Source organism: Ursus americanus, chromosome 7 (genome assembly GCF_024610735.1).
Source record: "Ursus americanus isolate L20-20 chromosome 7, mUrsAme1.1.p, whole genome shotgun sequence".
NCBI classification, from domain to species: Eukaryota; Metazoa; Chordata; class Mammalia; order Carnivora; family Ursidae; genus Ursus; species Ursus americanus.
Window position 1 is genome coordinate 9,850,775 of NC_142133.1, and position 14,428 is coordinate 9,865,202.

Genomic DNA, 14,428 nt, shown 5'->3' on the forward strand with positions numbered 1-14,428 from the left:
CCAGTCTGTCCCAGGCATATGGTCACCTGTGTGTAGGGGTTTTAAAACAATTATATTTGAAGCCAAAAGAAAAAAAAATCAAGAAGACATAGCCTTCTTTAGAACAGATGATGGTATAATATAAACAGATGACATGGAGAAAGCAGATCTGCTTGACTCCTATTTTGATGTTATCATATTTATCAGGAAAAATGATTTTGAAATTGGTATGGGTAGAATGAAGATGGTTACGAGAAATTAAAGCCAAGATAGAAGAGATAATGAGAGCTGCTAAAAATGCATTTAGGTCTCTTGGGCACTGAAAGAACTTGCAGATGTGATTGTGGAACCACTTTAGAGAATATTTTGTGAATCAAGGCAAATAGGATGCCAGAAGATTGTAAGTGATTTCAGTGAACATGTACCAGTTTTCAAGGGGGGAAAGCATAGTTTAGAAACTACAGATGGGTGAGCTTAAGTCAATGTCTGATGAAATTCTAGAAGCAATATTAAACAGATGTTTGTGAACATATAAAAAGGCAGCAGTGATTACTGGGAGACACAAAGGATTCTCTAAGAACAAGTTTGTTCCTGTTTAGATGGGATCGCTAGTGTGACACAGGAAGAGGATGCCAGATAGTGAATATTGATTTTAACAAGACATTTGAGAGTCTCTTGTGACGTGGCAAGATGGAGAAATGTGAGGTGGTTGATAATACAGTTTGACAAATTTCTTTTTTGCTGCAAGAGAGAGCAATAACCATTTTAAAACTTCTGGTGAATGGATGAATTGACAAATATGGCCCATGGACCAGTATGGCCCGCTGCTTGTTTTTGTAAACAAAGTTTTATTGGAATACCACCAAGCCATTCATTTCTTTGGCTGCTTTTCCGCTAAAGGGAACAATTGAGCAGTTGTGACAGAGACTATATGGCCCGCATAGCCTAAAATATTTGCTGTCTGGCTCTTTATGGAATAAGTTTGCTGACCCCTAGCCTGGACAGAACACTGGTTTTCAGACCTGCTGCGTATTAGAATCACCTGGGTTCTTATTAATGCCCTAGCTTGTGCTCCCCACCTTCCCCAGGTCAATAAGAATCTCTGAGGCTGGGACTGTCTTTTTTTTTTTTTTTTTTTTTAAGATTCCCAGGTGAGTGTGATGTGTAGTCAGTCAGGGCTGGAGACCTTTGACCCAGAGGTAGGGCACTAATGGGGAGTGCTGCAGGGGGACAAGAGCCATCTCACGTTTTCTATTAGAGCTGATGATCCGTAATTAATCTCTGAATGACACAGAGGGGAGAGGAAGAGATAGTTCTCTAGATGACAGGATAAGAATTACAAACTTTCTGCTCCTAGAGTAAGAAAATGATGTTGGTTATAGTAATAAATGCAAAGTCCTGCATTTATGTACTAAATGTCCCTGTGTAAGTATTGGGTGATGATTTAACCTCATTGTAATTCATGTGAAAATAAGCTAAGGGTTAACTGCCAACATTATGATATAACCAGGAAAACCAAAATGAAATAAAATCAACAATAAAAACCAAGGCAATCTCAGCCTGCATTAACTAATTATAATGAAAAGCAAAGATACTATACCCTGTTCAGGTCAGATCACATCTGTTAGATCTAAGCTCCTTATGGCTGAGAATATGACTGATTAAGCTTTGTGTTATCACCCATGGGTGGGATGAGCTGCCATGGGAGGCAAGGAGGTCTCCTCTTTGGAAGGTGTTCAAGGGAAGATTATATGAACATTTGGCATGGGTTAGTATTGAAAATATTCTTGGTGGTTATATTAGGGTTCTCCAGAGAAAGAGACTCAATAGGGTATATTTTTACATGTCTGTGTATTCATATATTGATCAAGAGATTTATTGCTCATGTGATTATGGAAGCCAGCAAGTCCCAAGATCTGTAGGGTCAGTCAGCAAACTGGAGACCCAGAAGAACCAATGATGTAAGTTCTAGTCTGAGTCCTTAAGGCCTGTGAACTAGGAGAGAGTTGATGGTGTCAGGTCCAGTCAGAAGGCCCACAGGCTCAAAATCCAGGAAGAGGTGATGTTTCAGTTCAAATCTGAAGGCAGGAAGAAGCCCTTGTCCCACTTTGAAGGTAGCTGGGCAGAAAGAATTCTCCCTTACTCAGAGGAAATCTGAATTTTTGTTCAATTCAGGTCTTCATTGGATTGGATGAGGCTCACCCACACTGGGGAGAGCAAACTGCTTTCCTCAGACTACTGATTCAAATATTAATCCAATCTAGAAACACCTTCACAGACACACTCAGAATAATGTTTAACCAAATGTCTGGGCACCCACAGCCTCGTCAGATCGACACATCAAAGTAGCTACTATCACAGTGACCATCTAATGCAGTGTCTTCATTTCGTGGAAAAGAAAACAGTCTCAGAGGATGTGACTTGCCCAAGGTACTCCAGAGGCCAAAGCAGCTCTGGGATTTGGGGCTCCTCAATCCACAGTCCTTTGCTCTTCTGGCCAGACCGTTCAGTAGATATAGATGGTGTGCCAGTGACCTCCAGGGTTCTCTCTAATCCTCAGGATTAAACTGATTCTGTTAAAAGAGATGAGGAAGGAATGCCTGGGGGCAAGAAAGTTTAACCAGGACAAAGCACTGTAGCCACTGGACAGTAGTGTGCAATTTTGAGGAGCACACCCATCAACTAGATACGGAGGTGGTCAGTGTCCACCCAGGTGACTGCCATCGGCTTATTTACTTGGATTTTATACATAACCCCCTTCAGGCCTCTCAGGGAGCCCCAAAGGCTAGTTAATGCTCTGAAGAGCAAGAGGAAGAGGAATCTGCAGGTAGGATTTCGTGCTAGCATGCATAATTAGGCGAGTGGTAGTCCATCGGCGGAGGCGGGGGCAACATCTGACCTCCTTGTGGAGAATCAGCAGATAATTGGCCAGAAAGATGCAGGACGCTCAAAGGGGAGCCCCACCTCTAGGATACTGCTCCTGACAGCCATCAAAATAGGCTACGTGCCTACCTGGCGTGAAATACTCTTCTAGGTACTTCACATACATTATTTTTCCTAGTTCAAAAACAGTTCTTCGAGTTACACATTTTGGTCCCCACCCCACAGACAAGAAGACTGAGCTCTAGATGCATTTTCTTCATTTTGGAAGATGATTTGAACTGACAGCCTAGATTCAGGCTTCTAATGTAATGCCCCTGCATGTTTCCACGCTGCTGGCACTGAGCCCATCTGATTTTAGGGAACGATAATAATGCAGTTATTCAGAAGATTGCTCTCCGAGTCAGCTCCCAGTTACCGTCAAACAGCAGAAGTTGAAATTCCGCCGTGGCTAACGTGCTGACACCCAACACAGTTCAGGTGTTGTATAAATAAAGTCAACAGGCTGACTTTTGAGTAAAACATAATTTTGCAACTGCTGCCAAGAGGAAGATAATTGATGATAAAAGGCAAATATAAATGACTTTTTGATTACCTGTTGTTTTAGATTACGTTGGCTTCCCTTCATCATTGCTACAGAGACTTAAAAGCTATGCAAAAAAAGCCTCTTAGTATAAATTTCCCCCCTTCCACTTCCTCTCTTGTCACATTTCCCCACACCTTTTAATAGAAGCCCTACTCTTGGGGAAGTCAGGAATTAGTTGCTTAACTTTCTAATTATTACAAGTGTGTTAAACAAATCACTGGCAAGAGGCTTGTGCGTTGCAGGTGCCCATGCCCAAGCAGATACTCACGAGGGCTGCTGGAGAAAATGGTAGCGGGTGCTGCTGCCCCTGTCCTGCCTTCCAGGAAACCTAATTTAGGATGATAGTGGATGGACTTAGAATACTTTGAGGAGTGTTCCGTCTAGATGTACAGATACGTTATCTTTAGACTCTAAACCGTATGAATTGGTAAGTCAACCTACCACGCTGAAGGATAGTCTCTAAACCCAGCTCTTGCACTTGAGTAGGCAGTCAGAAAGTTTAGCATTAACATGGGACTCTTCTGGATGCGTTCTCAGCAAGAATAGTCCTAGAAGGCAGCTCTAGGTAGTCCCCAAACAGATTGAGCATGGCAGCCACATTGCCCTTCCCCAAATTCATTCCTGGAGGGGAGACGGTGCATGTTTGGGGAAGATAGAAGATCTGGAGTTGCTTCTGCCATTTTACTTTAAAACGTCACAATTTAGGGGTGCCTGGGTGGCTCAGCTGGTTAAGGTTCAGCTCAGGTCATGATCTTGGGGTCCTGGAATTGAGCTCTACATGGGGCTGCCTGCTTAGTGGGGAGTCTGCCACTCCCTCTCCCTCTGCCCCCCCCCACTCGTGCTCTCTTTCTCTCAAATAAAAAAATCTTCAAAAAAACCCCCTTCACAATTTAAGTTTTGTCAATTTCTTAAACCATAAATAGAAATCTTATTCTTTCCCCTATCAAATTAGATTCAATACTGAAGTTTTAAACAGAAACTGAATGGGATGGCTGCTCATCCCTGCATTAAGGCTTTACAATAAAACAAATTTAAATTATATGAACTACAAGACAAACAAACGTGAGCATAGCACACAAAGGAGGGAAGGAAAGGAAGACTCCATATAGCAAGCTTAACACTGGGTTTCCTTCCTTCTCCCCACCCTCTCCAGTCCCCTTCCTCGGTCTGTGATTGAACATCCTAAGGCCCTTTGAAAATCCATTTGTGTTTTTTGCTGAATGCATCTTAGGTCTTGAGGACTCACAGCCTGGAGAAGTATTGATTGCATTTAAGGGTCCATTACTTAGGTAAACCAAATAATGTAACTGATCTTGGCTCTAATTCATCAAATCTCTCCCACAGTGTTGGAAAGATTGTAATCTCATCACTCCAGTTTCCTGGTTTCTAAGGCGAAGGTTACATTTTGCTGAAATTTACCCTGCTTCGGCAACCTCTCCTCACCCAGGTTCCCCTTCTTGAAACACACAGTGTATGTTGTACATCTGTAAACTCAGAGGTGCACACACACACAGATAATCTGTGCCTGTGAAGCTCCCTGGGTTGTATTTTCAACTCTCCCTATAAATGGTAGATTAGAAATGTAAGCCATGTCCGTTCTTTCCTTTTTCCTTTTAACTTTTTACAGCTCGGGAAAGGGGAGTTGGGAGACACTACTGGCTATTCTGGGTCACTACTAGCCTGCCTTGTTTCTCCTAGTGAGCTTTGCCTCATCCCCACACTTTGCTTTTCTGGAGATAGAAGCTGTGTTTTCAGGTGCAGAACCTCTGAGTGCTGTGTGTTTGAAGACTGTTGTTAAGAGCTGCTGAGCTGTTGATTCCTCCATGGATTGGCTCCCCTGCCTTACCTTGTTCTTTACGAGCTGCCCTCTGCACCTTCCTGAGAGGCATTACACTGGCTCAGCTTGGATTTTCCAGGTCTTTTTACTTCCTTAGCTAGGCCTGGTCTTCCCCACGGGTTAAAATCAGGGCTGGGCTGGGAGTAGGCAGACACTTAGCCAAGCAGCTTGTTATCTACCTTACCCAGCAGGAGAACCATATTTAATGAAGACTGCCAGATGACTGAGTTGGAAGAAAAAGGCCCTGCCATGGGGAGAAATCAGAAATTTAATTAAAAGATAAGATCCCTAGCATTCCTAAAAATGCCATTGGTTATTGGAAAGCTTGGTGGCAGGGTCAAGGTGTAGCAGAGAGTGTGTTGTATAGTTCTTCCGTCTGGATAGAGGAGGACTGGCGACGGGGACCCTCCTCCTTCAGTGGCACTGCCCTCCTTCAGTGTGACCGCCCCCTTACTGCCCTCCTTCAGTGTGACCGCCCCCTTACTCTTAATCCACATGAATCAGAGGGCAGCAGGCATGACCCTAGCAGAGATCCTCAGTGCACCGGCTGTGAGGGAATTCGTGGGTGTGGTCCAGCGCAGGTGCGTTGGTAGGATCCGTGGGAATACTAGCCGGGACTGGTTGGGGATGAGCAGGGAATACTCTGACCTTTACGGTTCTGGGGGATTTCTCTTGACCAGGCACATCCTGCGTATGGTGATGTTTGCTTTCCTTTATTAAGAAAGTGTGTTTCTACAAATGTAGAAACTATGTTAGGGAACTTATAGTAACTGTCTTAAAATTAAAGAAAACGGACTCAAGATACCTCTTTTCTAACAAAACTAAGTACTAGACTTCTCACCCGGGCTGGTGGGATGCACGTCTTTAGCAAGAAGTGTCTTGGCTGCTCTGTAGCATGGATACTTTCTGGGGTCTAAAAATGTAAGGTGACTAGAATGTGCTTCACGGGAACATTTGAGTCAATATATTGAGACACAACTGTGAAGCCATTTCTAAGTGTAACTCTGCCATTGTAATGGGTTTGATATTCATGCAAAAAAGCTTAAATTCAGAGTAGTGCAATACTGTTTCTTGTAAGTGTGTATCTAAGAAGTTGTATAGAAAGTATTCCTAGTTTGGCCTATCATTCTGCCTGTTGGAGTACTCATATTTTCCTGACTTTTGATTTCAAGCCTATAGAAAAGGTGAAACAAGGGTGTAATGAACATGATGAACTCTACCCCCGCCCTGCCCTCAACCCTGTATACCAGCCATCTTGCTGCACTGGCTGCATGGCTCCCACTTTGTTCTCTGAACATTCCAAAGAATGTTGCAGACCATGACAATTCATCCCTGCTGACTTCGGGTGTATCTCCTAAGAATTAGTTTTTCTCTTAAAGAATCAATTACCATTAAAACACCAGGAAAATTTAACTTAGACATAATAATATCATCTAGCGTAAGTTCATATTTAAATTTCCCAGCTGTGTCAGTTATTTTCCTTATAGCTATTTAAAAAAAAAAATCCAGGATCCAGTCAAGATTCACATATTGTATTTAGTTGTCACATCTCCTTAGTCTCCTTTATTTATTTACTTATTTACTTATTTATTGAGAGACAGCGCGAGTGCACACGCACACATGGGGTGGGGGTGGAGAGGGGCAGAGGGAGATGGAGAGAGAATCTTAAGCAGGCTCCACACCTCCTCAGGGTTCTGTCTCATGACCCTGAGATCATGACCTGAGCGGAAATCAAGAGTTGGCCGCTTAACTGACCAAGCCACCCAGGTGCCCTGCCTTAGTTTCTTTTAAATGGTCCCTCAGTTTTTTCAAAGTTTATTGTGACATTGAAAAGTCCGGGCCAGTTCTTATAGAATGTCCCATGATCTGTATCTGTTCAGTTGTTTCCTTTTATAAGATTCAAGAATGCTACCTCAGGAGGGTTATCTTCCCATGGCTGTGCCTCAGGTAGCACAGAAAGTCAGTCTGCCCTGTTGGTGGTGGTGTTGGCTTTGGTCATGTGGTTAAAGTGATGTCCACCAGATTTCTCCCCTGTTAAGGCACTTTATTTCTTCTGTGATTAAGTAGCTTGTGGGGTGATTTTGAGACCAGGTGAATATCCCATTCTCCAACAATCTTTCCCAGGAGTTTTAACATCTACTGATGGTCTTTGCCTAAATAAGTTATTGAATTGGTGATTACCATACCCCAATTTTGGGAAAGAAAAAGTCATTTGTACTTTGGGTACCAGAGAAATGACTTTAGGGAGAAAAAAATGCACGTCCTTTCATTTAAAACAAAAGAATTTGCTTTTTCCATATTTAAAATAAAGTTTTAAATGAAATTTGTGACTAATATCAATAAATAAAAGCCTATGTTAATTTTGAGTGCAGATCATAAAATTGTGAGCTTATAAATTTCTAAATTTTGTACACCGTATCTTAAAATTTGCATCAAAAATTTTAGGGTTGAATTCTTGTTATTGCAGTATTTAAAACAAAAGTGGGAAAGTGTTCTGTGTGCATGAGTAAAAGATCTCCATGTAACTGTGTCACTGTAGAAATGTCATCTAAGGAATTTACGAAACTCTGAATGAATCTGTTGTATTTTTTAAGCAGCACTCATTTGAGAAATTGCTTGTGATAAATGGGTTTCACTAATTAAATCATACACTTCCATAGTACATTACGTATAAAACTAGACTAGGAAATAAATATAATTAAAGTAAACATGCCCTTCTAATTAGTAATTGTTTCTGCCATTTTAAGCAAATTTCAGAGTCACAGAGAGCTGCTCCACTATAAACCTAATAATGAAGCTTGTGATAACAGGTGTAAATTAACACAATGGAAAACATTTACACTGTAACATGCTAAATTAAAAATGACATTAACAAGTCTCATTTTCAAATTCTGTATAATTAACATTTGTTCAACCCGGAGATGAATAAGTACAGTACAACGGTAGATGTCTTTATTTATAGCTTATAATATTTGTCATAGCTTTATCTTTGTTAAATTATAAACAACAGAGATGCATTCCTTCTTAAAATATATCATGTTTATGTAATCTGAGACAGTTCTGACAAAGGGTAAAATGTGATATTTACTGGTGTCATTACCGTGGGTAATATGCAGGTGCGCCACCAGAACAGCTTTGGTCGAGGATAGAGATAGACATGAAATATTGAGAGTGGCTTGAGTATGGAGATATGCAGGTACCACGGTAACCATATACACGACATGATAAAATACTAGGATTCCCTCGAGTGTTTCCCCTCAATGCACATATGTGCTTCTAAGTGCTTTGAATCGATGTTTGTTTCTGCAAATAAATATTATCTTAAAGGCTTTCTTTTATGGCACTCGTTAATATAAGCTAGAAACCAGAGAACAGAGGAAACAGCTTTGTAGCTTAATTTGTCACAAAGGACATGATGTTTTACTCCTTACAGAGAATTTCATCAGTACACTAATGATTGAATGAAGAATTAAGCGTTATTGCATTGCATTGGCTTAGATCTTCTAGTTGACTTGTTTTTGTTCTTTATAGTTGACTTTTTAAAAACTCAGGATTTTAATTACCATAACTGGATTAAAAAATTGTCAAAGACATGTACTCTGGATTATTATTGGAGGGTTTTTTTTTTTTTTAATTTTCAGTTTATTTTATTTCGGTTGCTTTGGGGTTTGTCCTGCAGGTAGAGGATGGAGAGGTTTGTAAGCACAGAGTCCGTGTTGTGTCCTTGTTAAGCCTGGCCCATAGCAGGTACTCAATAATACTTGGAGAATTCTAAGACTCAGTATCTGCAAGTTCTGGAACTTACTGTCTTGTGGAGGAGACGAAACAGTAAAACAGTGATTGCTTTACACAATCGGCTCTCCTGGTCCTCAGGTCTTCAGAATCAGACTGGAATTACAGCATTGGCTTCTCTGGATCTCCAGCTTGCCAGCTCACCCTGCAGATCTTGAGACTTGTCAGCCTCCATAATTACATGAGCCAAGTCCTTATAATAAATCTGTTTACAACACACACACACACATACACACACATACACACCCATTGTTGGTTCTGTTTCTCTGGAGAAACCTGACTGATAACCAACATAACAGGATTGAAAGTAGGTTAGAAATTATATCTATCTAATATTAATATATATATATATATATATATATCTCAGAATAATAAATATTTATTGATACCCTTAAAGGGAAGATTTAAGGCAGCTCTTAGCAGAATAGCTGATATACAGTGAACGCTCAATAATGGTGGCTCTTCTCATTAAGAAGCAGATTTGTCTGCAGTTGCTTGGCCATTTTCTGTGCTTCCTAGAGGCAGAACAAGAATGCTGGTGAACATATTGCTGCTGCTCATAGTAGCTGCTCATCAACTGTTTGCTCTTCTGAGGTGATTTCACAGTCTTCTCTGGCTACCACTGGCCACCAGATGAAAGAAAAGAACCAATTTCCCACCTCCTCTCATTCTTGCCACCACCACCCCCCCCCCGCCCCCGTGGCCGTGGTGTGTTCCTTCCCTTCCCTTTCCTCTCCTTTCAGACCAATGATTATAGCCCTGAATTTGATGAGAATGGCTGGTTAGGCTGGGGAGGTGCTTATTGGGAGCCCCTGGGCTGAGGGGGCTTTCTCCTAAAGCACATTACCGTCCTGTACTTGTTACCCTCCACGTACCTTGTTCCAGTCCATCTCTTCAGGTCTGCTTCGCTGCTTGATGTGGTCTGACCTGCAGGCCCGTGAGACCGCCATGGGATAGATGGGCCCCTGAATGAACAGTACTGTTTTCTTTTATCCTCTTCGGCATAACCTCTATAGGTTATTTTTGAAGGAATATAAACATATCGGTCTCCCCCAAACTGAATCACAGAGATCAACCAAAACTGAATACCATGTCACACATCTATTAGCCAGTGGACCAGCAAACAGCAGGCCAACCCACAGAGAAAAAAAAATGAAATAGTATGCATTCCTATTTATTGCTTAGGGAATTCTCTTTAGCCGTTGGCTACTCCATTGGGCCAGGAAAGTGAACTTACATTGGGTGTTGAGAAGGAAAAAGATCTTGAAAAAGGACGTTGAGGTTCATTGCACTCTCTAACTCATATAGACAGATTTAAAGGAAGAGAGTGACAGGGGTAATTCTGATTAAATTTAATATTCCCATCTAGAGATTTTCTCTTTGTACCATCCCTAATATTTAGAGGACTGTGGCAAATAAATACAGAAAGAGCTATTTCACTCAAAACATGCAAGTGTTTATGAACATGCAGATATTATTACTGCTGGGAAGTGAATGTTTTTCAGCTGTCTTCCAAGACAGAGGATTCTGCAAGGTGCCCAGAGAGAGCAGAAGTGGAGGCTGCATCCCTGCCCTCCGGGCACTGACCATGTAATTGAGAACCTGGCCATCTTGAGGCAGAGGAGGTTGGGGAGAAAGGGCAAGACAGCAGTGCTGCCCACAGTCACAGCTCCTAAATATGTCACTCCTGGCCCAGTGGCCGGCCGGGAAGGCAGGTGCCGCCGTGCGATCTAATTACCAGAGACAGAGATGCTCAGGTGCGAGCTGCCTAATTATGAAAGCCCAGGGCACACACGCTCTCATGAGACCGACCAGTGTTCAGGATACTGAAAAAATAATTTTGGCAGCAAATTTAAACTCGGATGAACTCCACTAGGAGCTGCAAATGTAGGAATGGAGTCTAAACTTTCTTAAAAACACAAAAATACCCTCAGCAACAACTGCAAAAACCTTTTGGATGCACTATTTCAAGCCAGATCATCATGGTAGTTTCACAAGTGTGTGTGAAAAACAAACGCACATGAATAGGGCCTTTTAAATGCTCATAATTAAGGCCAAAGATCACACAATTGATAGTTAGGTAGATGGCAATAGTAAAAACAACTGCTGTTTGTGGTATGTATCAGTTAAAAAGAAAAGTTGTATTTTCTAGTATCCTGCATCATGAAACTTTTTTTGAATACGGCTGTTTTTTTTTTTTTCTTCAACTATGTTCAGTCTCTCTGAAAATAAAAATCTCAAGTGTGGTGAAGCTATTTTGCATCTTTTTCAGTATAACATGCTCCCCATGTGATGATGCAGAATTCATTTTGCATGGCCCCAGACCAAATCCCTCCAGTTCCTGTCCTCAGATACCGCAGAGCCGTGTGTTTGGCATGTGATGCCAAGCCTGGTGGTAACACTGTGTTGCTGTCAGAAGATGCTTGCTGAGGGTACTGGGATGTGCACTGCACCCCATGTCATCCCACCTGCCCTTCCTGTTTGGGGCGAAGGCCACAGATTCGTTCAAAGCCAAATTGATATTCTTTTGAAAGAAGCATCTGGCTTTTTGGCAGCTCCACAGAAGTTATCTTGGTCATTTGAGAGTTTCTTCTGCATTTATCACATATTTTAGATATTGAAAGGATTCCTGGCATTTTAATGTCCCAATTTCTGGGCATGAGAAATGTGAAAAAGCTGAAGTCTGTTTGCACTTGCAAAGGCTCTTTGAAATTTGTAGGGCTGGGAAAAAAAAAAAAAAAAAACTTCCCTACTTAAGAAAAAAAAATCTTCCAAGTTATATCTTACCTACACCCGTGGGTAGTTTTTCTATTGCCTAATTTTAATATCCACAAATCTGGTATTTATGCTGGAGAGGAACATCAGTAGGGATCATAGAGAAGTGGTCTTTAAAAATATTCACTGAGAAAACTAAAATAACATTTTAGGTTTTTCTTAGTTTGAATATTTCAAAATTCAGTGATATTTATTGAACAGCTATGATATTCCAGGCAGTAGGTGCCATATCAGACACTCTGTGTATTAGTCAGCTTGGACTGCTGTAACAAATATATCATAGACTGGGGTATTTCAACAACAGACATTTGTTTCTCACAGTTCTAGAGGCTGAAGTCCAAGATCAAGGTATCAGCAGATTTGATGTCTGGTGAGGTCCCTCTTCTTGGCTTACAGAAAGAAGGCTGCCTTCTGGCTGTCCTTACACGGAGAAGTAGGGAAAGAGGGGAGGTGGAGAGAGAGATGTGTCTGGTCTCTTTCTCTTCTTATAAGGACACTAATCCCATCACAGGGGCTTCACTCCCATGACATCTTCTAAGCCTAATTACTTCCCAAAGGCCCCACCTACAAATGCTGTCACATTGGAAGTTAGGCCTTCAACATATGAATTTGGGGAAGATACAAATATTCAGTCCATAAGATCATGTTAGAAATTTCATCAAGTTCTTCATTATCAAATTTCAGAAAGCCTTCCCAGTCCAGGGCACTCACATTTCCATGTGACTGACTTTCTTTCTTTCTTTCTTTCTTTCTTTCTTTCTTTCTTTCTTTCTTTCCTTCCTTCCTTCCTTCCTTCCTTCCTTCCTTCCTTCTTTCTTTCTTTCTTTCTTTCTTTCTTTCTTTCTTTCTTTCTTTCTTTCTTTCTTTCTTTCAAGATTTTATTTATTTATTTGAGAGAGAGCAAGAGAGAGCATGAGGGGTAGCAGGGCAGAGGGAGAAGCAGACTCCCTGCTGAGCAGGGAGCCCGGCACAGGGCTCTATTCCAGGACCCCAGGATCGTGACTTGACTGAAAGGCCGACGCTTAACTGACTGAGCCCCATAACCCTTCTTTATTTTATTAAATAATCTATTCATGTTGTTTGTTTTGTTAAATAATTTATTCATGTCGGATACCTTCAGCTAACTTTGACTACCTAAACATAATTTAGTATCCAACTGCTATATATTTTTCTGTTTCCATTTATTTCTTAGTCATTAGATAGTTTCGGGCATGTGGATTGGCACATGTGTAACTTGCTTTATCCGGCTCCTAGACCAGCATTCATTTAGGTAACAGACATGTATTGTGGACCTACTGTGTGCCAGGCACAGGTTCCAGACACTGCACTAAAAAGAAACAGCTTTCCTCCTGGAACTCACATTTCAGTGGGCCAAATGACAGCTTTCAGATTAAAATATATTTACGGTATGGAGAAAATAAAATGGGGGATAAGGGACATGGTAGAGGGTGCTTGCAGGTGAAGGACAGCAGTAATTAGGAGGGCCAGGAAAGCCCCACTGATGAGGTAACATTTGACCTGAGATCTGAGAAGTTTACCACATAGAGGTCTTGGGGAAAAGCTTTTCAAACAAAGGAAACTGCAAGGACAGGTCTTTTCTCCTAGCTCATTCATGGGACAAAGAACAAAGAAAGAAGGCCAGCGTGCCGCGGGTGGGATGAATGATGGTGGGACAGGGACAGGGGGCTGGCGAGGTTGTGGGCTGGGGTGGGGCTGGCATGAGGTGGGCTCAGAGAGTGGGCCCTGGCTGGAGCTTTGGGGGCAATAGTGAGGAGTTGGACGTTTATTCCAAATGCAGACGGAAGCTACGGGCGGGTTGAAAGCAGGAGAAAAATAGGATTTTATTAATGCTGCAGGTTTATTCGGTAAATACCATGATGATAGTAGTATTGATAGTGGGTATATAATTACATGTAATAATAGCACGTGTACTTGCTATGATGTGAACACTCCCTCAGTCTGGTGGTTGAAAACTAAAAGAAACGAGTAAGTGGATCATATCCCTCTGTGTTTCTAACAGTTTAATATTCATCATTTGGAGAAGATACATACATTTTTATCCATGTGTAGGCATAAATTGTTCATTCGAGTAGGGCATGCCAATTTTAGCTAGGGTCTCCTCTTAATTTTGATTGTATATCCCTTGTGGCTACATGTCAAAATATGACATATCAGCATAAGCCAACCTGGATTTAATGAATAGGAAACCATGGAATTTATATGATTTGGGGGCACATGGGTGCTTTTCTAATGCCAATTCCAAGGATAAGTGGCATGGAGGTTATTTGATTAATTGGACAAGCATAAACTCTAGGTTCGGCTGCCTGCCTGTCATCTGAACACAAAACATTGAAGATTAGTTGACTTAGCACTCCAGAATTAAAATCATGATACTTCTTTTACTGTTAACAGAATATTTTGCTTAGCTTTACACCGTTTTTTGGATAAGCACTGACAGTAGCCTGCACATATAATTTTTACTTACAAGCGAGGTATTTTCCAAGCTGTATTTCAAAAATACTCTGCTCCCTGAAGTTCAAGGATAGTCAAAGCCATACCTTTGAGATGAGGTCTGGTTC

General features: G+C 41.4%; 1 protein-coding gene across 7 annotated transcripts in view; it reads left to right on the forward strand.

The window, feature by feature from the left end:
• The window catches only part of AFF3 (ALF transcription elongation factor 3), a 553,103-nt gene that overhangs the window by 85,410 nt on the left and 453,265 nt on the right, over positions 1-14,428 (forward strand). The gene's annotated exons all lie outside the window — the stretch shown is intronic.